This window comes from Equus asinus, chromosome 7 (genome assembly GCF_041296235.1).
Source record: "Equus asinus isolate D_3611 breed Donkey chromosome 7, EquAss-T2T_v2, whole genome shotgun sequence".
Taxonomy (NCBI): domain Eukaryota; kingdom Metazoa; phylum Chordata; class Mammalia; order Perissodactyla; family Equidae; genus Equus; species Equus asinus.
This window is the reverse complement of record NC_091796.1, coordinates 9990168-10017634: the sequence shown is the minus strand read 5'-3', so window position 1 is coordinate 10017634 and position 27467 is coordinate 9990168.

Here is a 27467-nt window from a genome sequence, read left to right as displayed (position 1 = left end):
TTGGGAAATACAGAGACCTCTAAAAATGAGCAGAATTGTAAAAATATTTAACAACTCTTTAGGCACAGGCAATGACTAATTAGAAAAGGATTCTGGAGGCCCCCTCCTGTACCAGCAGTTGTGTTATGGGAGGTCTGGCATCATGGGGGCTCGGTGAGTCGAGGAGTCAAAAGAAACATTTCTTGGACTCTCATGGTCTGGCAGTAGTGCTCCTTTATTCGAAGAATAGTATAGAATAGCATGGGGGATAGGACCCATGGGCAGTAAGAGCTGCAATGTGTTGAGGATTAGAGCTAAATTTATAAGGCATAGGTATGTGAGTTATTTCTTTACAAGACAAAGGAAAAATCATGAAAAAATGGTTAAAGTGGTATCAGTGCAGGTGGGGGGAATCAGTTACATGAGGTTACCAGACAAGTACAGTAAACAAGAGTAAGATTATTATGCATATTTAAGTCCTTGCCTTTCCCATTGGTGAGAGTTTCTAGAGATAAGGCCATCCCTCCTTCCTGGTACAATGAGGGAGACACCTTTACAGATAGAGATTTCCTTTACAATGTAAATGTCTCTTAACAAAGGGTAAGTAAATTCTACTTTTCAAATTTCTTTCGTGTCTGCAGTTTTTTAAAGTAACCAGCCCAAAATAATCCTCATCATGGCCAGCCTTAGCAGAGGTGGCCAGGTGGTGGTAGAGAATCAGCAGGTTTGAAGAATTGGCAATTTGACTCTATTCACCTACTCACACTGAAAGTGATGGTTCTCAGAAATATGGCTCCTGACTGGATTCTAATCGATCATATTTGGTACAGGTTTCACTATCAATGTTACCAATATGACAATCAGACTGTGCTAAAGGCATGTCTCTGAAGGAGACTAGCCTCACAGTCCCTCCTTGGTGAGCAAGCACCCATGTGACCCCTCAACCGGGATCTAGAGGGGAGTATCAGCTAATCCAGTCATATTCTATCTCCCAGAAATTGGGAATTAACACTTAGAAACTTAATTTCATAAGCTATTGATGCAGGACAGTGGCTTATAAAGACATCTCATGTTGATTCCTAGAACTGAACCTGGTTTGTACTGAAGTAAATAAAGGAACATGTGTAGGATGGGATGAAATAGACACAGAGAGAAGCAGAGATGAGACAGTAAAGAGAACAAGTGAGAGCAAACCTTGCTGTCTGATGGCTTGATCAAATCCTGGTTCCGGTCCCTCAAAGCATGACTATACTTCCCACCTGTGAGTTCCATAAGATCTCCTGAGTCCTTATAAAAGGTGCCCTTTCTCAAGATGGCTCTATTTGATTTGTTTGTATTTTAATGAAATCATTCCTAAGACAAAGCCCAACAATATATATTCCAGAGTTTGGAGAGGTGTAAGAAACTAAGTACTGAAAGGGAATAAAAACAATGATGTAGGAGTGCTTCATCTAGGTTGTTGGTTCTTAGCCTTTAGCTCAAGGGTTTCATGAAGAACCTTATTAAAGCTGTGAATCTTTTTTTTTTTTTTTAAAGATTTTATTTTTTTTACTTTTTCTCCCCAAAGCCCCCAGGTACATAGTTGCATATTCTTAGTTGTGGGTCCTTCCAGTTGTGGCATGTGGGACGCTGCCTCAGCGTGGCTTGATGAGCAGTGCCATGTCTGTGCCCAGGATTCGAACTGATGAAACACTGGGCCGCCTGCAGCGGAGCGCGCGAACTTAACCACTCGGCCACGGGGCCAGCCCCTAAAGCTGTGAATCTTTTATCCAGAAAATTTCATGTTCACACAAAATTTTCCATACAATTCCCCAGGGCTTATCAACCATAGACTATATCAACCATAGAAAGCCATCCATAGACTATAAAAAAGAATCCAGGTGAGTTATGATGCAGGGTCGGTGAGCCGAGGAGTCGAAAGAAAGATTTCTTAGACTCTTAAGATCTGGCACTAGTGCTCTTTTATTTAGAGAATAGAATAGCATGGGGACAGGACCCATGGGCAGTCAGAGCTTCTGCTGCCGGCATGGGGACAGGACCCATGGGCAGTCAGGCTGCTGCGTGGGGACAGGGCCCACGGGCAGGAGGAGCCACTGCTGCTGCTGCTTCTGCTGCAAAGTTGGGTGGAGAGTAAGGCTAAATTTAAGGCATAGGTAGGTGAGTTATCTCTTTACAAGACAAAAAAATGTTAAAATGGTACCAGTGCCGGTAGGGTCTGGCGATTGGGCAGTCCCACAACTTTTAGATAAGACTTAAACCGGATTGAGTAAATGGCAGAAGTCACCACTTAAGTATTATCTTCAGCTAAAGACAAAAGAGGATTTTGGTGGGGGGGGGAGGTCAGTTACATGAGGTTGCCAGACAGTAAACAACTTAAGTCCTTGCCTTCCCCATTAAGAGTTTCCAGAGATAAGGCCATCCCCTCTTCTTCCTGAGGCAGAGAGGGAGGCATGGAGATTTCCTTCACAAATGCAACTGTCTCTGGTCAAAGGGCAAGCAAATTTCACTCCTCGGAGCCTGCTTCTCATCTGAAGTTTTAAAATTAACCAGCTTAAAAATCCTCATCAAGTTATGTTAACACCTACAAAAGAAATTCAATTTATGTATTTTAAAAATACATACATTTTCAAACATGAAAAAAGCATTTCAAAAACACTTGCAAAACATTAATTGACTTTTGAATTAAAAACAGATCTTATCACCCAAATGATAAATGTTATATTTTACTAAAACTTTCTTTCATGAAGTTAAGACTACAATATTCTGGGACCCACTTAAAATATCAACTAATAGAAATTAAATTATGTGTCATTATGGATTATTCAGCTTGTTTCAAGATTTCACAAAAAAATACAAATTTTCCCTTGTAGGCTTAAGAACGAAAAATAAGGCAATCTATATTAAGCATATAAAATCCCACATGTACCCAGATCCCTTTGTTAGCTTAGAGACAAAGTGAAAATGCCATAATATAGTGTATTTTTTGTTTAAATGAAGGTTCTATAGAACCGGCAGCTTTTTTGAAAAAATCTAAAATCTTTTATTCACAGGTGTTCTATCAAAGTGTCTTTCATAAAAGAGCTATACATATAATACAGTTTCAGGGACACCAAAGAGCCTGCCTGCCCAAAAATATCACTCCTGATGATCTGTCATTTCATCCTCTGTGGTTCATTCTTTGTGAGCAGTCCCTCTGCAGGCAACTACTTTTAAAATGCCATTACTGTCAGTCTGCAAGTGTAGAGAATTGGTAGTTCTGTATAATTGTCCTCCAAAGTTGTGTTCTCTTAAAGGCGATTTTTTGGGTCCCATTAGAAGGCAACTTGTCAATAGCCATTGACTGACAGCCCGTGCTGCCTCCTAGAGACCAAGAGGCAGAAAATTCCCCCAGGGGTCACGGATGGAATCCAGCTTGACTACAGAAGCAAAGGGAACAGGGCTTTTCTGTAGAGTGTGTTAAAACTGCAGAGATAAAGCCAATGAAAACAGGAGAGCTATGTCTAGAAGCAGCAGGGAAGAAAACAGTTTTGGGATGAGAGAATGGACTATTGGAGTAAAAACTTCTTCTTCAGTTTAATGAGAATCAGCATGGGACAGAACTGGTTACTACTCTGGAAGAAAAAATAAGGCCATTAGTTACAGAGTTGAAAGAAATGAATTTTAAAAATTTCACACAGAAAAGCTTCATGGTAATTCTGAGGTTGCATCATCAGACCAACCAGGCCAAAAGATAAGAGCAGACATTAAAACATCTCTGTGTGTGCGAAGTGCTGGATACAAAAAGAAAGATAATATAAGCGAGAACTCGACTGAGGACCTTGATAACAGGATTAAAAAACAGTAGAAATTAGTAGCCTGGGCTCATAAAGATGCAGCGTGGGGTTCAGAGAATAGGCCCTAAGTAAGAGTGCCTGGGTTCACATACCCTCTCCCTCAGGCTCACCATATGACCATGATTCTGTGGGCTTCATACTTCACTATTCATAAAATGGGGAAAGATGCCCGTAACTTACAGGTGACTGTTGGAAATAAGTGAGTTAACATGTGGAATGTGCCTACAACATGTGTGCCTAGCACATCACAATAGATCAATAATTTCCAGCAATGATTTTAGTTTTAGAGTGCTGTTTCATCACTTATTATAAAGACTTCTTAGAAAATGTGAGGTTTGTAAAGGTATTCTGTGTACTATATAGTTTACTTTGATCAGCCAAAAATCAGGAAACTCGGCCATGATGGGTTGGGTGACTTTCTCATTTTAGTAATCAGTGCTGGAGGAGACACTTGCTCCTTCAATCAATGCTAAACTAACGACTCAATTGGCTGTTGACGACGCTGAATGACAGCACAAAGCCCCTAAGGTCATTCTCAAATCTCTCAGGACTATGCTTTATGAAAATGCTCCATTTCCCTGATGGCAAATGTCAGAGAAGATAGCCGTGTAAGTAAAACGGGAGGGATTCAATTATATTATTCTAGATGGAAAAGCAATTGAAATTATCTGTTCCAAGGCCCCAATGTTGCAGAGAGAAAAACAAGAGGGACAGGGAGGTTAAATGATGTGAATAAAGTCACACAATAGTTCAGCACTGGCAGAGCCAAGACCCCACCCACCATGTTTACTGATTTAAGGGGGTCCATTTGTGTAGATGCTCCAGGCTGCCTCCTTATCCTGGGCTGCATCAGATCACACACACTGCAATATCACCGAGACATGTTTCCTCATTTACAAAAGAATACAGCCACCTGATTCCATAAACAAAAACAATATGTATAAAAAGGAACCATTTTTCCACTTCCTTCTTTTGCCTAGAGATGAGCTGAGAGCTGTCTGTTCAAAGACGTTAGCTTAACATCACCATTCTTAACTGCAGTTTGATAGAACACTGAGCTCTTGTCAGAATCGGAAGGACAGCTATCTCCTGTGTTTGCCATCCTTGCTTCTCTTCAGAGTTCTCCTTCTCAAACTCAGCAGTGTTCCTCATCAAGCCACATCCTCTTCGACTGCATAAGAGATCCACCTTTGATATAGCAAAAGCCTGTACTTTGTGAGAAGAAGAAAATAATAAAAGAATAAAATCAAGAGTGGTGACATATTTTTTCACGTTCTTTGCCTGAGCCAGATCTTCCATTCTAACTCAAACAACTGGGTTTCAATTCAAAGTTGGTTTCCATAGTTTCCTCCAGCTCACACAATGCACTTAAAAGCTTCTGTTCCCACTGTATTTCCTGGAAGGGTATATTTTTTCCTGTTCAGAAGGAACATATTGCAAGATGAACATTTACTCACTCTCCTCTCTGATGTTAAGATATTCTGCTTTAATTTCTATCTTATTGTATTGACCTCCCAAACCCTACCCTGACCTCCAGCTGAAACTTTCTCCTGTTCTTTTTGGGACCAGCAGTGGAACTCATCAATGATGCCTCACCAACTCCTCCCTTTCTGAGTTGTTTCCAGGAGCAACATGTCTTCTCAGAGACACTCGACTACTCAAGAATAAATACATGTGCGACTCCTCCTCCAGCTTGCTATACACCCGCCTCTATATCCTCTGTTCATACACAGAGCTTAAAGTTCCAGATTTCCTATTTGAATAAAATTTCAAGAACACTGATGAGTTTTTCATATTTTCCCAAAGAAGCTATGTAAAAATATCTCTGTGATGGCACTGGTTTACAAATGTTTGGTATTCAATATCAAATTACTAGATATCCTATCCTTAAAAGATGTCATTTGGGAACATCTATTTTCATTTACAATTTTAGCACAGGTGCACATATTTTGGATCTTTAGAATTATAATCTCAAATCTGTATAAGCAAAATCATGTTGACTTTGAAAATGTAATTTTGATTGCAAAGACTTGCCAAATGAAACCCATACTCCAGCAAATCAGATGATTCATTACCAGATGTCATTGACAATGGTTTGCTGTTACTGTTCCTGTTTTTTCATTACCTTCTCAGTTTTCTAGTTCCTTGCATGTGACTATTAAATTATTAGTATTACAATCTGCATCATAATATATTGGGGTAATTTAAGTACAATTTATATACCTATAATACACATTTACCAATGAATCATATTGAATTTTCTAAGTAAACACTTCTTATTATCTTTATTATTTTTACATAAGCTTTACTTACAATGGTTATATCTTTTGCAAACTCACAATAAAGAGTATCTTTTATTTACTTTTTGGAATAGTGAATTGGCCATCCATAAGAAATAGGATAGGATCTTCTTATACAATAAAATTTCACCAGAATATTTTGAATATAATTAGCTCTAATCAATTAAAATTGAAGAAGTATCCATACACCCCCTTCTGTTGTGGAAATATAGTTTCTTTGTTTCAATTATTCAGACATTTAAAAAAACAATATGGAAAAATAATATGATTTTGTTTTTGAAATCGCTTTAAAATTATCCTCCCTGAAGCTCACTGTAGGAGTTGGTGTCCTTTGAAAAGCACTCAGAGAAAGAAGGAGATGTCTAGAAGCTTTTAGTCTCAATTAGACAAAGCTCTCTTCCAATAATAGCTCTGGATTTTACAACTGGTGCTTTCTAAAAGCTGAATTTCAGGAATATTTGAAACACTGAAAGCAACATATATTTGTAAAGAAATAAAATATACCATTGCAGAAATCTCTTGTAGATTGTTGTATGTGGTTTACTGACAGAGCTAGATGCATGGATAAGAAGTGGCCAATCATTGGCCCACAACTTCCATGTTAATTTTGTTAACCTAGTAATATATGGTGATGGGGTTTACACTAATTAGTCCTTAAAATGTGTTTACAGTCATCCAAAGAATCTTTCATTATAAAGATAATTGTAGCAGAAAAAGATCTTGCTTAAGTAATTCAAATCAACGTTCTCGAACTTGCCCAGTTTATGTGCTGTGTTAGCAAATTGCCAGTGTTTTACACTAGACTTCTCACCACAAGATCATGAACAAAACCTCTGATTCAAAATAAATTTTTTCAAGTTCATCTTAGTAAATATAAATATCATTAATGTCTTGCTAGCAGGGATTAATAGTCCATAATTTAAGTAGCACAGTCTCTTTAGATAAAAAAATCCACCAATTGCTACTACAGAGTTCAAAATTGCTTGACAATTATCATGTAGCCAAGAAATCACATAAAGAATAAAATATTATGAACATCTCAAATAAAAATAATGCCAAAGCTTATTCACCAGATATTGCATACCAGAGTGTTAGCATGATATTTTCAGCTCAATTAAACTATCATTTATAATTTTCTCAAAAGTGTATGTTTTTCTCATTATAGGTACATAGTGATATTAGCTGGGTTCTCCAGAGAAACAGGACCAACAGAGCGAAAGTCACCTCACTCAATTATGGAGATGGAGAAGTCCCACAATCTGCCCTCTGAAACGTGCAGAACCAGGGAAGTCGATGCTCTGATTCAGTCTGAGTCTGAAGGCCTGAGAACCAGGACTGTCAGTGCCCAAGGGCAGGAGAAGATGGATGTCCCAGCTCAAGCAGAGAAAGTTTCCTGTACCTTTTTGTTCCATTTGGTCCCTCAATGGATTGGATGATGCCCACCCACGGTGAGGTGATCTTTGTCACTCAGTTTACTGATTCAAATGAGAATCTCTTCCAGAAACACCCTCACAGACACAACCAGAAATAATATTTTACCAGCTATCTGGGCATCCCTTAGACCAGTCAAGTTGACACATAAAATTAACCATCACCATAATCATACAGTATTCATTCTATAGGACATTCTTCTCTATCTTCTTAAAGCCAATTTTACTTCATTCCCAAAGAACAACAGGAAACCAATTAAAAGTAACAAGGATAACCCAAAGTCTTTCATCTTATGTTTCAGAAAGAAGTTTTAGCTTTTACTTAAAAGTGGGTTTGACTCAAACTCTGGGAACATATTTCCAATAAAAAAGTCAAAACATAAGTTGAAAGCCTAATTCATGGGGGTTGGAAAATTCTTCAAACATCTGTTTTGCTAAATTCATTTGACAATTCCATTCCATGCCAGCAATCATCAGCTCTGTTAGATGAATCTGCCAATTCCCTTTCCTGGGAAAGTGAATAAAGACTTGGAATGTCAAAGAATGTCCTTGCTGCATAAAAATGGTCCTTTTAGATATTGTGGCAAAAAGTAAGGATGCAATATTCACCTTGAAGGGAAGAATTAATTCTCCCAGGCATGAAACAGATATTTTGAGAATCATCAATTATAAGATGTCCCTTGTGTGTTTTTGCTGCAGTCCAGCGATTTACCTTAGATGAGGTATAGAAAACTGAAGGAACAGTAACCATACGTGATCTGGTCACTTTTGTCTTATGCATTAAATTATAACTTCTTCCTTTAAAGAGATGAGGTATAACATTATATTATACAAATCTAAGTCCAATGTATTACTTTCTTGCCTTTTATAAATCCCAAAGCACTTCTTTCTAAACTATTACATAAATAATACAAATGAGTAGTGAAGAAAGGTACAAACTTGAGTTTTGACATTTATAACTAGGCAATACGTGCAAGGCCCCACCCAACCCACTATAAATGAGGGCAAATGCCACCTCGTACAGAAATAGTTATGGTTAACAATAACGAAGCTAAGTTTAACAAATATTTAGAGCTCATTAAAAGACAGATCTCAATATTCCTGTGACAAACCTTTAAAGTAGGCAGAGCAGATGAACGGATCCTCATTCTAAAGATGTAGATGAGCAAAGAAGTAGCATGTAGTCTCCTAACGACACTGAAACCACCCATTGCATCTACAGCATGCTGATATATGCTCACAGCAGGCTAGGTAGTTAGGACTGACAGGCTATACTCTCTTGAATACATCTCGTTATTTTTGAGTCCACAAATTGAGTTGAATGTTTCTTAAAATAAGTTGTTTTTGGCCTTCATCCTACTTATAATAAATTGACTTTTTTCAATCTTGCTCACCACAGCTTTTCTACAATCACTTGGGAAGCTTTAAAAATTAACTTCAAATCCTAGGCCTTCCTCAAAGAATCTGAATTAACGGGGTCAGGGTGGGCTTAGACAAAAGCTTTTCTACAAGTGCCCTAAACGATTACAGCAGTAAATTTTAGTGTAAGTACCACAGGATAAACAAGAAATATGTTTTTCTTAATAGCACAGCTTAAATATGCTTGTGTGTGTGTAACAAGTATGAAAAGAGTTACTTTTTTTATCCCTAACTTTATAGCTTCAATAAAAATGAGTTGCTAAAAAGATGTGTGATTGGCTTAAATGTGGGAGAAAAACTTTAAAGTTTTGAAAATCAGAAGGATTCTGCATTCAAATTGTTCTGCAATCATTGTTAAGTTCTCTTTACACTTCAAATAAACTGAAACCATAAATGACAGGCGATATAGTATGGATTATGCAATAAAGATATTGTGCAGTGGTGTCAAAATGCTTGAGATCTAAAACAAACTTTTTGCCTTGGACTTCTGCTTCTGACCAAGATGAAGTAGCCTCATTCCTCCTCAGTCTTCACTCTTACAACTAAATAAGAATAGATGTGAAGAAGAAAAATCAATCAGTTGATTTCCTCTTTGTTGTTTAGATTGGAAGATTTATAATGTTCCGTCTGTGATTTTGCTCTGTTCCTTCCACGTTGTGTTGAGCCCATTTACTGAACTTTTTTTTTAAGTTGTTTTATGTTATTGCACGTTAAAAGTTGTTAAAAGTTATTGTATTTTAAGATCTCCAGATTCCATTTGATTCTTTTTTTTTTTATGTATTTTCTTAAGTAAGAATCAAATTATACTGTAGAAAGATATACACCTTGTAGAGTTATGGAAAACTGTAGGAGAAGAAACTGGAAGCAGAGATCACATCAGTGGGGTGAGAAAGGGGAAATGATGAAGATGAATTTCCTGGGAGCATTTACACTTGATAGGTATTTTAGGTAGGAGATTTCAAAGGCGGGGAGGGTCCAAAAACCTCAGGAAATTATCTAAGTTAACAGGAATATCAGGTCTGCTCAAATGAAACTAGACTTCTCAATTATGCCAAAGATAGAGTCTCTCCCCCTATGTTTTGTCTGCAGCAGGAAAATAATTTATGAAATGGAGACATCAAATGACATATACTATCAGAGTATTTAAGAGAGGCAATTGTTAAGAATGGATTATTAAGAGTAAATGAAATGCCCTGAAGGACACCTAGATCCATGCTTTAAACATTCAGCCCTGTGATAAGAGACTGCAACACTGCACAGTATGCACTGTACACGCTACTTTAAATCATGCGTGGCAAATTCAAAACAAATGGACAGGAGAGTTGTTCAATGGTTATTTTTCAAAATGTAGTGCTGAATTCACACAAATGCATGAGGTTTTCCAGCGATCCAGGAAACCTGTTGCATAATTGCCACAGCAATCAAAGCATAGCAATTCGTTTTAGAGAAATGAAGCCTAAAGTACTTAGACGGCTATTCTATTACTTAATATTATATGTGGTTCTGAAAGAGCTCTCCGATCCGCCTCTGTCTCCTTTTTCACAACTTCAACTCATCATCCCACGTTAGTTCTATTGTTTTAAACACACATGTGCATATTGAGCAAAGTTAGTTAGATGAAAAATAACATGCCCTATTAAATATATGCCAAGTGAAAAAACTCAAACTGAGGTCGAGAAAGATATTCTTGCTTTTTCACAGAAAGTTTCACCATGGTATGTCTGCTTAGATATTGCACAGAGTGATATGCTAATTAATGGCTCATTCTTTTTCACTTGTTGTGTTGTTTTTCTCTCAGAGGAGGAGCTTATAGTCCATGAAGACTATTTACTTAATCATTGAAGCAATTATTTCTTGATTAAAAGAAGGAGGAGAAAAACAATTATTATTCAAGTATTAAATGAATTAAAAGCAAAAAAAGTGTTTTCCTTTCTGGATTAAAGAGTTGAGATGATTATTTTACTAATTATAGTTAATTAGGTTTGCTCTATGCTATTTCCCAAGATCAAATTAATAATAGAGTAATTTATAACAATAAAGTTTGTATTAATAGAGGTCATCACCTTCAAATATTCCAGTAATTACTGCTAGGATTTTTCCAATGCATATTTGATAAAGCTGGAACAGCTGGTTTCAAAAAGTGCTGCCTATAACTATTTTGTTACATACTGAGACATTACCACCATTTGGTAGAATAGGTAGCTTCCTCATCATCGGTAAGAGGCTGATATTTGCATAGAATTTTTTCTCTTTTTAAATCATGATCTAAAATAATTTGTTAAAGAAGTCTACCTGCTTCTAAAAGTGCCATCACATTTACCATAATGACATACATATGATGGTGATGGTGGAAATGAATATTTCTGACATTTTATGTAGGGAGCAACTTCTCAGGAAATGCCTAGAGAACTTGTCCATGGTCACAATGCACATTTCAAAACCAGCAATATTGTTCTGGGGCATATTGTGTTCCAGGTTATGTCACGTTCTCATTCAAAAAAATATTTTCCCCAGAATACCATGACAGGAATTCTCTGAGCACATTGTTAAACTCCAGTTGCCTCCACCCCACCTGCTCCCCACCAGCTCTAAAACTACTCACCACACCTACAATGTCCTCATGCTGCAAGTGGTCTCTGCTTTGGCAAATTCTCAGCGACATGCATATAGTCTGAGTTGTCTCAACCTCTTTTAAATAAAATGTGCTGTATTTCTCATTGATTTCAACAATTTGTAAGATACAGATAACAGCTACCATTGGGTTCATTAGCAAGCTCTCTCAGGAAAGCTCACCTTCCGCAAACTTGAAGTCTGCTTTTCCATCCTAGGTCACTTCCCTGGACTCGCGGCCTCCATTCGTCTTCAGTAGGTTCCTGGGACTGCCCTGTGGGTCTATTTTCTGTTCACCTGTAATTCATTTCTTTCCTCCGCCTATTTCTAACCTCTCAAAAATAACTCAGGAACATGAAGCAAATTTTCTCACAAAGCTTGTTGCTAATTATGAAAGATTTACTTCTAGTTCTTTTGTTTTAGTGATTGAATTATTTAGTAATTCCTGGAGAATAACTAGGAGTAAGAAAATTTATTTAAAAATAACCTCACAAAAACTCAACAAATCACAAAATGCACACGGGAGTTTTAGTAGATTATTCTTGCTCTTTCCCAAATTCCATACTTCTTTCCTTATGTTTCATGTTTTTTAAGGTCATTTTTAAAATCACACAAGTAATTCCTGTTTATTGGAGATTGCCAAAAATACAGCAATGCAAAAACTTGAAAAAGAGGTTTCTCTATTATACAAACCCCTACACGTAACTGCCATTAACACTTTGGGGTTTAGCGTTCCCAATATATTTTCTTACTCCACACTGATTTCTCTTCATGATCCTGTCCACTGAGATCCCCAAGCCAGGCATCTTTCAGTACATTTTCCTCTGCTTTAGAGTCATTTGGCTTTTCATCTGTTCTTTCCTAAATCCATTATTTATGATATAAATGTTGCCTTTTCACACCGAATGCATCATGGCTCTTATAACACAAAGCCTTGTTCTCTCAAAGCTCCTCTCTCTGCCATGGACTTCAAAAGTCAATTGTGATAGTCAAGGCTGAGCAATGTCTTTCTCTATGTATTTCTATGGTAACAATCCTACATTGAGGCCAAAATGTAAATGAAGACTTCCCTGTTACTATAGCCAAAAGGAATTAGAAAGGTTAATCATCTAGGCTTGTGTTAAAATAGCACATATATATGTATGTGTGGGAACAGTGCATAATTGACAAGAATGTCTACTTTCATATAAAGTTTTTTAGTGAAAATGAGATTGCAATCATTAGCAACATGTTTTTCCTGCTTTAGTATATTATGGACATATTTCCCTATCATAACATATAAAATTATGCTTACTTTCCACTAGTTGTATGGTCTTCTATTGTTTGGGCATATCAACTTAAAGAAACCATTCCATTATTGATGAGAAATGCTATAGTGAACATCTCTACACATACTATTGGTGAAAATACCTAGAAGTGAAATTATGGAATTAAGGGTTACCTAGTTATGTGTTATACAGTTTTGCAAATGCCGTCCATAAAACATCAAAGGGATCTAACCATTGCTATGCCTGTTTCTAAAAACAGAATGTAAACATTCCTACTTCTTCAGACCTTTTTCAGCTTAAGGATTTTATCATTCATTGGAAAAATTCAACAAATAATTACTGATACTACCAAAAAACAGTATCTTTGTACAGGGAAAATATTACTTTTTGTGAGTCTTCATTTAAGAAAAGAATTATCTTTAATTAAAAGGTGGTTCTGAAACTGACAAATAGAAATGGCAAACAATAGGATATATTGGAGTATATGAGGAAGCCATTTTGTGTAAATCTAATTGGACCTGACTTTGTTTTTCCAAAAGGACCTGACATGGCCATTGAGCATGCACTGTATATCCACTTTAAGCATTTCATATGACAAAAACAAACGCCCTTAAGATAAAGGTGCAACTTCCCCCACAATGACATTTCCTTAAGGGTAAGCATCTCTCCCTAGGCTAGGAACTGATTGCTGAGCTCACCTGTGACCACCCAGCTCAAGACAACAGACCTGCCACCCTGCTGTGTCCACCAAGACAGCAGACCTACTACCTGCTGCATCCATCAATCGCTGTGCTGACAGAGCAGTCTCGTGACTATTGTAAAAGGAACATTTCAATCATATGTGAAACACGCTCTTTGAGGGTATATAGCCACTCTGTACACCCCAGTTCTTTGGTTCCCCTCCTTCCTTGGGCACACAAATTTTCATTTATAGATTGGTTATGGATTATTTGTGTCAACAAAACAAAACATTTGGACATAAAAGTATTATAGTTTTTCAAATGCTTTTTGCTGAATGTTTTATCATGTGTTGATAAAGAAAGCAATTTAAGGTCCTTGGAAAACTGAAGAGCTCTGTCGACTGACTATTTAGATTGAGTCAAACGTTCCAAGAAAGATTTTATTTGACTACGCTTTGTGTTACATCATGAGTGGTATTTCTGCTTTTTTAAATTAAATATATGTATAGATATATTTATCTATATTGATAAATATATTTATAGGTATATTGAGATAAGAAATATTATGATTGAAAACAAGACAACCAAAGAAAATACAAGACATACGAAGGAATAAGCCAAACAAGTAAGAGATAGTAAAAACAGCAAGAAATAATTCAGATTCCCAGGCACTTTATTATTAAAAAATATCAAGTACAGAAAATAAAATAAAGTTATGTGTGCCACTGTTAAAAGACATAAAATATATTTTTTTAAACAAGGTCCATAAAGAAAAGACTAACAAAGACCAAAAAGTTTGGAAGAAGAAAAAAAATTTTAAATGAAAAATAAAATAGTATAAATTAAGAACTCAGTGGATGGACAAATTAGTGGCAGCTTAAGTAAGAATCATTGACTTGGAAGAAAGACCTGAAATATCTGGATTGTTTATTTGCAGGAGAGAGAGATGAGACAGAACTGAAAGAAAGAAGGAGAAAAAGAAAATATATAAGAGAAAATATAAACAGAAGTTAAGAAACTTGGAGAAGAAGAAAGTCAATTATTTATTTAATGAGTCCCATACAAGAAAAGAGTTAGGATGGGATCAAAAAGTATATGAATCTACAATAAAATGAAAATTTCCAGAACATCAAAAACATGAATCCACAGGAACAAGAAGCACAATGTACCAGAATTTTTAAGATCAATAGATAAAAATAAAAAAAATCCAGACACATCAGAGTGAAACTCTGTTATATCACAGTCAAAGAGTAGAACTTAAAAGCAGCCGAAAAACAAAACAAAGCAAACAAAAATACCACCTAAAATAACACAATTAGTCTGAAAACAGTCTTTATGACATAAAATATTGTATAAAAATATCTTATTCAAAATATTTCTGAAAAAGACTATTATCCTTCAATTGTGGATCTGGGAAGCAAAACTGACTTTCTGAAACAAGAGGAATATAAAGATACTTTCACATAAATGCAAAATTGAGAGTATTTGTCACCACTAGATATTACTATATGAGTCTCTAATGGATACCCTTCGAGAGGAAGAAAAATGACCCCAGAAGGAAGGTGTGAGAGGCAAGAATAAACGAGGAGCACAGAAAACGTTAAATGTACAGGTAAATCCAAACAAGTGTTTATAACATAGTAATAAAAATGTAAATAACAATAATGTCTTATTTGTCGGGTTAAAAACTACAGAATTAAAATACTGAACTACTCAAGAGAGTGAGAAGACTCTCTTCCACAGACTGCAAGAAAATTTTTAACGGCAAAAGACATAACTGATCAAGGACTGTTATCAAAATGCCTAAAGAAGTCCTACAACTCAACAATAAGAAAACAAACAACCCAATTTAAAAAACAGGTGAAAGACCTGAAGGGACACCTCAGCAAAGAAGATTCACAGATAGCAAATATGAAAGGATGTTCCACAGCACGTGTCGTTAAGGAAATGCAAATTAAAACAGCAATGAGATACCACTACACACCTATCAGAATGGCTATCATTCAAAACACTGACAACACCAAATGCTGGTGAGAAAGGAGAGCAATAGAAACCCTCGTTCACTGCTGGTGGGAGCGCAAAGTGGTAGAAACAGTTTGGAAGACAGTTTGGCAGTTTCTTACAAAACCAAAAATGCTTTTACCATAGGATTCAGCAATCACCCTCCTTGATATTTACTAAAATGAGTTGAAACTTAGGTTCACACAAAAACCTGCACACTAATGTTTATAGCAGCTTTATTTATAATTACTAAAACTTGGAAGCAACCAAGATGTCCTTCAGTAGGCGAGTGGATAAATAAACTCTGGTACATCTAGACAATGGGATATTATTCAGTGCCAAAAAGAAATGTGCTATAAAATCATGAAAAGCATGGAGGAACCTTAAATGCATAGTGCTAAGTGAAAGAAGCCGATCTGAAAAGTCTACATACGGTGTGATTCCAACTATATGACATTCAATGCACTTCATCAGATTGCCAATCATTAAAATATCACCACTATCCAGTGCTAGACAAAGTGTGGAGAAATAGAAAGTCACATAAAGTGCTGGTAGAGGTATAATTTGCTACAATCTCTTTTTGGTATCTCTTGAAAACAATAATGTTTATGTCTTTTGATATAGATATGTAACCGTAATGAATATGTTTATACTGTATTTTATATTTGCCTATGTAGTTATGTTTACTGGTGGTCTTTATTTCTACATATGGATTTGATTGATTCTTTAGTGTCCTTTCATTTCAGCCTAAAGGACTCCCTTTACTATTCTTGTAGGCAAGTCTGCTAGTGACAAACTCTAAGCTTTTTGTTTTTCTGGTAATGTCTTAATTTCCCCTTCATTTTTGAAAATCAGTTTTGTTGGAAATATAAATTCTTGTCTCAAAGTCATTTTTATTTCAGTAATTTTAACATCATCCCCCTGTCTTTTGGCCTGATCTAATGAGAAATCCGCTATTAACCCTGTTGAGGATCCCTAGTACATAATTAATTAATAATTCTCTCTTTCTGCTTTTGAGAGTCTTTGACTTTTGACATCTTGATTTGATGTATTTAGATGCGGATTGTTTCTTCAGTTATCCCACTGGAGTTTGTTAAGCTTCTTGGATCTGTAGATTCAGGTTTTTCATTAAATTTAGTAAACTGTCAGCCTATATTTTTTCAGATGTTCCTTCTGCCCCTTTCTCTATCTTCTCTCATTCTGGGACTCCCATAGTGCCCATGTTGGTACACTTGATGGCACTCCACTGGTCTCTGAGGCTCTGTTCATTTTTCTTTATTCTCTCTTCTTTAGCTTCCTCAGAGTAGAAAATCTCAACTGGTGTATCTTCACTTTCGCTAATTCTTTCTTTGGCCTGCTAGAGTAGGCTTGTGAGGCCTGCTGGTGATTTTTTTTTTTTTTTTAATTTTAGTTCCTATGCTTTTTAACTCTAGAATTTCTATTTGGTTCTTTTTGTATAATATCTATCTATTGATATTCTCTTCTTTGTGATACATCACTCTCTCAACTTCTTTTAGCTCCTTAGACACAGTTTCCTCTAGTTCTCTAGTTCCTCTATTTAAAATAGTTAAATTTTTATCCAGTAAATCCAGTATCTGGGCTTTCTCAGGGACAGTTTCTACTGAGTGCTTTTTTTTCCCTTTACACAGGGCATATTTTCCTGTTTTTGCATGTCACATTTTTGTCATTCTTGTTGAAAACAGGACAGTTTAATATGAGAAATCTGGGAAGATCTTCTCCTGTTCTCAGGGTTTGCTGTTGTTGTCTTTGTGGTTGCTCTTTGTTTTGTTAGTGATTTTCTGAACTAATTCTCTAAAGTCTGTACTCCTTGATGTTTTTGGCCATCAAACTGTCTGCTTGATTAACTTAGTGGTCAACTAATTGTTAGACAGTGATTTGCTTAAATGCCTGGAACCAATGAGGACCCCACTCTTTGCTGAGGGGCTGTGTGTGTGTTGGGGCGTGGCTCTAACTCTCAGCCAGGCATTGATAACTCTGCCTTCACCTTCACTTCTTGCTTATGCAAAGGCTCAGGGGCAGCCAGAGATGAGAACCTATGGCTTGCTCAGGTTTTTCCTGAATGTGCATGTAGTCCAGGGCAAGTGCAGAGCCTTACACATGTGAGTGACCTTCTAGATTTCCAGAGCTTTTCAAAGCCCCTGCAAACATCTGACTCCTAAGATTTTCTTTTCAGCTTTTTGATTAGCCTGGTGTTTGTCTCAACTGTTACCTACTCTCTTAAACAGCTCTGATGATGATCAATTGCTGATGATGGTTTTTGACACATGCCCCCTGGAGAAAAGGCTGTTCACACTGGTAGACCTCTGAGTTAGATCAAATAAAGAAGAGGATTGCAAGTGTGGTCTTCCAGAGAACTACCAGACAGGCCAAATAATAGCAATTCTTTGGGAATGGGGCTTTGAAGGGGCTCCAAACCCATTCTGCCTCTTCCAGTGGATGTCAGGCTACTGGTTTTCACTATTTGGGCTGTTTCCAAAGTTACCATGTAGGTAGGGAAAAGGGGATGGAGGTAGAGTAAGTGAAAACATCACAAACTCACCAGCTTACAGAGATCCTACTGTTCTTAAATAAATGCTGCTCAGATTCCTGCAGCCATTTGGTTAATTTCCAGAGTTCTGAAAACTGTTGACTCAGATATTTTTGCCAGTATATTCAGTGCGTTTATGGAGGAGAGGATTTCTGGAGATCCTCGGTCTTCCCTCCCTATTGATATCATCACCAATGAGTTTTAAGGGAGAAAAACATATTCAGGTTTTAAATGATCATTTCAGTTCTACATGATTATGGGTTATAGGGTACAACTAACTCTCCCTGCCATTTACTTTACTTGAATAAAGTTAACTGACTTATCTTATAAATAAACAAATGTTTATTTTTAAAAATTCAAGATTTGTGTCTCTCTCAAAGAGTTTACAGATACAGGATATTAAACAAAATGTAAACATTAAACTGCAGAACATCCTTGCATAAGTAATATCTTTTCTTCTTTAGCTAATGTTAGTTATCATAAAAATATATAAGCTACCTCTCTGTTGCCCTGGGAAAAAGGTACTCAGCTCTGGCTATATATTTGAATCACTACCATCACCTCACATCTTCTATTTCTTACACAGCACTTCAGACAATCAATAATTATCTCGGTTAATGTCAATCTTCTCACACATACTCTAGAATATAAGTTCTATGAAGGAAGGCACAGTATCTGTTTTGCTCACAATTACATTCCTGGCATCAGCCAGAGGATCTGACACACAGTGGCACCTCAATAAGTATCTGCCAAGTGAATCAGTGAATGGCTGTATAAATGAGTGACAGGATAAATCCTCTATTACGTTAAGAAAGAAGTTACTTAAATGGACATAATGGTGGCTGCCTGATGTAAAGAGAAAAGGAACTACGTATATGCTTTTGTTATTAATAGAAATTCCTTGCTTTCTCATCTAGCAAATAAATTGAAATTTTGAACATGATTATTAGACGTATAATTTTTATCATTGAGTTATGAAAATTAAATATCAGCTTTTAGACAACTGAAAACTCAATGTGAACTTACAATCTACTGTTGATTTTCTAAAATTTGATGTAGCCGTGGACTAACCACAGTGATAAAAGCACAATGTTCAGATGAAGGGAGCTATTAGTCTGGAATATTCTCTTCGGTCAGACATCTTTTGAAGTGTTGTTTTCAGTTCACTCCTAGATTCACTCACTACACTGTGGCTGCTTCCACATTCTGTGAGGAAAATCGATAACATTACTTATAAATTTTGCTCATAACGTTAAAAAAAAATAAGCTTGTGTGCTGAGATAGATAACCATGATGATGAAAGAGTTAGACAACTTGTTATATGGGGAAAAATTTAATTAAGTGAAATGTTTAGCTGGAGCAGAAATGTCTTATGGGAAGAATTATTCACAAATATCTGAAGGACTGTCATGGGGAAGAGGATGAAATGTGTCTTGTGTGGCTCCAGGGAATAGAACTAGAACCAATGAGTGGAAATACAGGGAAGCTGACTTTGACGGAGGAAAAAGAAAACCTTCCAATACTTCAAACTTTCTGAAGTTGGAATCAGCTGCTGTATAAAGACTGTCTCTAAAAATAATCAAGCAGAAATTGAATACGATAGAGAAAAGTCTGCTTTGGGTGGGGATCATTAGACTTGAAGATTTTAATGTAACTTGGAATTTTAAAATCCCATAAATCTTGAAACTCCTTTTCATGCATCACTTTGAAAATAAAATGGGATATTGATTTTTTCATATAATATTTGTGAACATGAAACATATTCCTCATTATAAAAAGCTGTTGTAAAATGGTACCCATGAGTTATTACGTAAACGTATAAAAACAGGGTGCTCTTAAACGCATTTATTATAACTTTGATTTGTTTCCTTAGAGAGTGGAGAAAAACAGTATATTACTAACCTAGGAATTTTAAATTTTAAAGTGTTTGCATCAATATTTTGGCGTGTAAAAACATTTTCTAATAGATATTTAAACTTTTAATAATATAATAACATAATTATAATACGTCGGATTTTAAAAATAACTTTTACTTCATTGTACCACTCATAAAATCCACCACTGTTTTGACCCCACTTGAGTAGGTGGTGTTGGGAACAGAAAGATAGAGACAGAGAAACTTCAAATTGATAGGTTTATTGTCTCATAAAAGCGGTTCCTCCTGATTGCAACTGATAGAGGAGCTAAAAGAATTCAAACAAGGAGGAGTGCCTTTAATCTTAGGTGATTACTCCTACAATAATGTGCATTTGACATTTATGTAAATAGTTTTTTCATAAATAAAATAGTGTATGTCAAAAAATTATACTTAGAGCATGCACGTGCAGTAAAATTAACCTTTACAACATAATACAACCAAGGAAGAAAAATTTTATGTGAGCTAAGTTAATTGTCTTCACATCTAGAGAAAGTGGCAGAAGGACCATTCCTAAGTTATCAGGTGAGGGAGAAACCCTTGTGTGTACAGATGTCTGCACATGAACCAGCAACTCGCCATAACATTTTAAAATCTATATTCATCAGGCCTTTGTAGCAGGGAAGCAATACTCTTTCAACCTATTAATTCCATCAATAACTCTATCACATGAGGCTGCTTTAATCTATAAGTACATAGCAAGTGTACCCCTGAAGGGCAGGAGACACTTGTTCAAACATTCTACATACACCAAAAGAGTGTCAGAGAGCGTGTTGACCCAATGAAAAGTGATTGAGTCAGGGGCCAGCCTGTGGCTGAGTGGTTAAAGCTCTGCACACTCAGCTTCGACAGCCCATGTTCTCGGGTTCGGATCCCGGTGCTGACCCACTCCACTCATCAGCCATGCTGTGGAGGTGTCCCACATACAAAGTAGAGGAGGATTGGCAGAGATATTAGCTCAAGCAAAAAAAGAGGAGGATTGGCAGCGGATGTTAGCTCATGGTGAATCTTCTTCACCAAAAAAGAAAAAGAAAAAAGTGATTGAGTCAATTTTACCTGCACATAGAACAGCAACATCATATGTTGAGTCATGGTTGGAATTGACATCAAACCTGAAGTGAGTTCGCTCACCCGTTGTGCAGCAAGCCAATGTCTGACGCCAAGTGTAGTGGAAGAAAGTAGGAATTTTATTATTGCACAGTGCTGATCAAGGAGAAAGGACAGCTAACACTGAAATCCCAAACTCCCCAAAAAGCTAAAAGGAAGGGTTTTTCTTTGAGGTTTTAGGTAGGGGAGGGGGAAGCACATGGCCTTACTGGTCAGAGCTTTCCCACCAGCCTGTGTTTGCCCTTGAGACTACTTGCAGAGAGGAGGGAGCCCAAGACCTTGCTGATTAGCAGCTTTCCCAACAGCCTGTATCTCTTTGCAGGGAGGAGATAATGAATCCAGCTGCTTGTCCTTGGCTGTGTCTGTCTCCATGGAGGATAGTGGGTTCTGGAGCCAGGAAGCCAGGGAGTAAGCAGGAAATGCATGTTTTGGTTTTAACCCCATATATACTGGGTTTAATGTAGGGAAACTGATATCAGGGTCAGCATCAGAATACATATCCAAGCAGCCTTTTTCAGATACCAAAATTAAGACAAGAATCTGTACCCACGATGGAAAAGAGGATTCAGGTGAAAGAAGAAGAGGCAGGGTCCTAATGGGCATTGCTCTTAGAGAAAGAGGAAATGGAACAGTGGTGGTTCTGTATTTAAAAAAGAAAATGTGGAGAAAGAACAAGATGGAGACCTAAAATAATCACAGATAGCTGAGGTTAACATGCACTTGTTAAGAAAACAAACCATACAACTTTGAATAATTTTTCACCTTGAGCTGGTCAGTCAGCCTCTCTGAGCTTTGGTTCCAACATCTATAAATGTGTATAATAAATCTGTTGATCTGCCTCATCAGATAGTCAATCATTAAAACATCAGTACTATCCAATGCTGGACACAGTGAGGAGAAGTAGAAAGTCACATAAAATGTTGGTGGAGGTATAACTTTCTACAATATTTTTTAGTATCTCTTAAAAACAATAATGTTTGTCTTTTATGTAGTTGTATAACTGTAATTAATCTTACAGAAATGAAAAATTTGCACATATGGACAAATTTACAAGGAGAACATATACATAAAAACAAATGTTTTCCATATATATGTGCAGGCACATAGATATATGTATATATATAAACATATATTTACAGACATATATGCACACAAATTTGGAAAGCTTTGCCATATATATTGATATGTTATACTGCATATAATATATTTTACATATTATACTACCTATATTATATTTGTTAATGTAATATATACCATATATACATATGTATATCCTTGTTTACATTATATAGAGAAGACAAGATGTAGAGGGAAAAAGTGGCAGAGTAATGTCATATATTACCCCATTTTTGCTGTTAATAAAATGTAATATATGTACATAATGTCTAGAAATGTGTTTGTGTATTTGTGAAACCAGAGGGCTATACAGCAAAGGGTTATTACTGTTACTGCACAAAATTGGGGTTCTCTGCCCTATGAACAAGCCAATTAATTATAGCATTATCCTTTGGGCAAAGAGATCAGCTTTATTTTGCAAGATCAATCTACAGAGACACAAGGGATGTGTGCTCTCAAATCTGTCTCCCCAGTTCAGGATTTGGGGTGAAATTTAAGAGGTTAAGGAGAACAGGCTGGCACGTGGAAAACCTGGCAGGACGGGCTTTGATTGGTGCGCTTCCAGCCTTTACAGTAAGGTTTTAAACATTTATGGCAGGATTCTAAACACTTATAATGGGATTCTAAGCATCTTAGATGAGGTGGGGAAGGAATTTGAACATCAGATCTTCCTGAATGAGAGACCCCAGACTTCTGATAAGAGTCTGACTTTCAAGTTCCCATCATGTCCCTGTCCTTGGGTTCCAAGGGAAGGAGGATCTTTGGTTCTGAGGTCTTTTCAAGTCACAATTTCTTCTTTTGCATATGCCCTGGCTACGTGACTTTGCAGATTTTCCGACAGACAATTCTTATTTAACTCATTCTGTTGTTAAGAGCTGGGGTCAGGTGAACTGGTCCTGGAGGGCCTGTAGTCACAATACCACAAAAGTAGACCTGAAGGAAAGAAGGCAGAGTTCTCTCAAAATTCATGCCTCATTGGCCTGTTTCCCTTCCCTTCTTCCACTCTACTGGCTGGGAAGCCAGGTATTAACTTACCCAGCTGGCCTTGCCCTTAGGTAGGTCCAGGTCATCAAGTTCCAGCCAATGAGGCAAAGGGAAAGTCAGCTAGGGGATTCTGAGAAATCATTTGCCTTGCAAATGAAAGGATCAGAAGCAGCTGGCACTGCCTTCCTCTTCCTCCTCTCCTGCCTTAAACTTAAAATGTAGCAGAATATGCCACCCCAAAAACCTGCCTCTTTTGGCATAAGGATTATTTTGAGCTGATTATTTTGAGAGGCAGCTGACATGGGAGGAGCTCTGGAAACAGTGTAAAAGTTACTCTTTTGCAATGGAAATTTAAATTTATAAGGGGAATCTCCATTTGTCAGGGTGTCTCCCTCTCTGTACCAGAAAGAGAAGGATGATGAAATCACAGGAGACTCATCAATGGAGAAGGTTCCGACTGAAATCTGCACAACCACCATCCCCGTGTTTGCCCAGCTTCTCCTGCTGACCTTCCCACACCTTCCCTTCTCTTGTCTTTAGCTGAAAATAGTATTTAAGCCAGTGGCTTAGTCCACTTCAGGGAGTTACTCATTTTTCCGTGGTCTTCTCCCACACATAGATGAAGTAGACATGTCAATAAATGTCTGTTCTTTTTAATCTCTTTTATCTTTTATTACAGGGGTCTCAGCCAAGAGCTCAAAAGGGCAGGGGGAAAATTGTTTTCTGTCTTACACACTCAAATATGATTCTTGGAGATTCAGCAGTCATATTGTAATCATGAGAAACATCCCAAAGTGTTGCAGAGATATGATCAAGACCAGCCACTGCTTACATAAAAGCTTCTGTTTATATGAGAAGAATAAACTTCTATTTGTCACTCTTAGTGGTGTTTTCTATTATTTGCATTCCAAAGCATGCCTAACTGATAAAGGAGAGACTACTAACTTTTTCTTCATTGCTTAAGTTGATATAATAAGCTTGCATTACTATTGCAATCTTTTAAATGACTTTTTAAAGTAGAAAAATTAAAGATAAAAGAAAATGAGGCAATTAGAGTAAAAAAGAAACTTTTAGAAAGATTTATTTACCCTGTGTCATTGTACTCTATGCATTGTACTTATTTCAACTGAAATGTATTCTATGTCTAGTATATTTGTTTGTTATTTGTTAAGTAACCCTGAGAAGTATTTGAGATATTCTTCCCTTATTCTATAGTCAAGCATTGAATCCTTTGCTAAGTTACTAAAAGAGATATCAAGGTTACTGTTAATAAAAACAGGCATTTATTAAGTGCCAAGTGTATTTAAAAGTGCTCCACAGCAATTGTTATTCTTTCAACAACAGTAAAAATCTTTTAAAAATGTAAATACTAAAGCTATTCAAGAAACTTCACCTATGCAGATTTAGAGAACATTTTTCTCCCATTCCAAGGGTACATGACTCTGCAGAAATTTTTCTTTTTCCAATTTGAATTCGAGGCAATTGCCAATCAAATATTTGCTTATTAGGATATTTGTTTAAAATGCATAGATAATTAGGTAGTAATGCTAGCCCTTCAGGGTCTATATAAGAAATGATAATACAGCATTTTACCAGAAAATGTAATATTATAATGAAGGAGATGGGGGTGGGTCGGAAGAGAGGGTAAGGAGGAGGGAAAGGAATACATGGAGAAATCACAAATGCAGGAGGCATTTAGCACAGCAGCTAATTCCGGGAAAAGAATGGCAGAGGTAACAAAGGAGGTTTGATGCTGTTTGCAAAGATGCTTAAGGTATATAACAAAATGCAAAATATATCATTTACACATCAAGCCTGTTTTTTGTTGGTATTACCAAGAAAACTGTCTTTCACAAGGACCTGAGGGCCATGCCTCTGAAACTAATCATCAAGAAAGATAGTGCTCTTACCTCCCAGTGTCTGTGGGATGGTAGGAGCCTAATCACTTTGACTAACCTCCCTCTTAATGTCCTCCAGGACTTTTGCAGCACTTAAAATCTCTCCTACCTTTTGTTTGAGCAGAGTTGAGTTCATCTCTCTCATAGTGCAGTATTCTTGACTCCTATTGCAATAGTCTTGAATAAAGTCTTCTTGGACTGTTTAACTCTATCGGGTGCAATTTCTCTTTGATACTAGCACAGTAATCCCTCTTTATCTACAGGGGCTATCCAAGACCCCCAGTGGGTGCCTGAAACTGCAGGTAGTACCAAACCCTCTATATAGTATGCTTTTTCCCATACATACATACCTGTGATAAAGTTTAATTTATAAATTGGACAGAGTAAGAGATTAACTACAATAACTAATAATAAAATAGAACAATTATAACAGTATACTGTAGTAAGGGTTATATGAATGTAGTCTCTCTCTCTCTCAAAATATCTTATTGTACTGTACTCAGCCTTCTTCTTGTGATGATGTGAGACAATGTGATACCTAGTTGATGAGCCTAGGTGATGAGATGAGGTGAGGCGAATGACATAGGCATTGTGATGTAGCATTATTTTCAGACCTTGGAAAGTGAAACTGCAGATAAGGGGGGATTGCTGTATAAGTTGGACTGTTTATTGCAGCCTTTCACTTAGGAATTAACAGCCATGTTCTCTAGCTTCCCTGCTCCCAGTGGGCTCTCTCACCTGCTTGTGGGCTCTCTCTCTCTCTCTTTCTATCTCCCTATCTCTGTCTCTGTCTCTCTCATTAAGAATTTCTGTTTGCTGTTGTGGACTTCTTTTTGAAAAGTAGTTCTTCAGCAACTGCCCCCTCTTAGTTTAAATTATAGCTTACTTATATATTTTACATGCAACATATTGTCACTTTATTAAGTTTTCTAAAAACTTAAATTTTTGATGGAAATTGATCCCTGATGTCAACCTAATTGTGCAATTGGGTCACAGTCACAGATTCAAAACCATCCTTTTTTGAACTGCTACCCAGCCACACCCTACTCAGGAACTGCAGCTGCTCTAAAATTCCTTCCAGATGTCTAGCACATCCCAGAGGGTAGTTCCTATGGATTCTTCTCACCATCATCTACAAAGATTAGAAGATACAAGATGATGTATTTTAACCATTTTCATCCATTCCTCAAGCCATGTACTAAAATCAGTGGCCTTAATAATGTTAGTAAATGTACAAGGGAGATTGTGTGTAAGCTTGGAGCCAATTTAATGTTTAGAATGACAATTTACAAATATCCCTTATGTCAAAACAAAATATTTTGAATAGAATAAATCAGAAAATAAAATAATTACCTTGTTAGATTTCAGCCATAAAATCAGACAGTTTCAAGAATAAACTCAAATATTTTATTTCAATCGACTTTTTGAACATATAAAAATCAGCCAAATTTTGGCCCAAGTTTCTCAACGTTTGGTCACATGAACAGCCATGTCAAAATCACTTGGATACTTATGAAAAGTGCACTCAAGCCATCCCTGATGGCCTAGTGGTTAAAGTTCATTGCTCAATGCTCCAGCAGCCCAGGTTCACTTCCTGGTCACAGAATCTGTCAGTTGCCATGCTGTGGAGGTGCCTCACATAGAAAAACTAGAACGACTTACAGCTAAGATATACAACCATGTACTGGGGCTTTGGGGAAGAAAAAAAGAAAAAGGAAGATTGGCAACAAGTGTTAGCTCAGGGCAAATCTTTCCCTGCAAAAAAAAAAGTGCAGGTGCCAGGCCTTCACCCCAGACTGATTGGATAGGAATCCCTGGCCACTCAGCTGAGAATCTACACATTTTGTGTGCACCCAAGATGACTTCTAAGCTCAGTGATATTTGAGAATGTCAAGGGTAGGCTACTCCAAATGTGATAAAGTTCTGGCTTTATCCCAAGGACAAAGAACAGAGATGATAAGCTGTATTGAAACACCAGGTGCACTTCAAAAGAGTATTTCTTTTCTTTGGTTCCTTAACTAAAATATTAAAATAGGGGTTCTTCTTTATTCTAGTGCAGTAGGAAAATGCAAATGGAAAAAAAGTCAAAGAAACAAAATAGAAAACAGAAACAGAAAAAAATATATTAATTTATGATAACTGCATTATCTCAAATTTGTGAACAAAGAATGATATTTAAAATGCTATAGAAAATTAAGAGTAGTTCTACCATATGATCCAGCTATCCCACTGCTGGGTATTTATCCAAAGAACTTGAAAACGCAAAGGTATAAAGATACATGCACCCCTGTGTTCCTTGCAGCATTATTCCCAACAGCCAAGACTTGGAAGCAACCTAGGGGCCCATCAAGGGACAAACGGGTAAAGAAGATGTGGTAT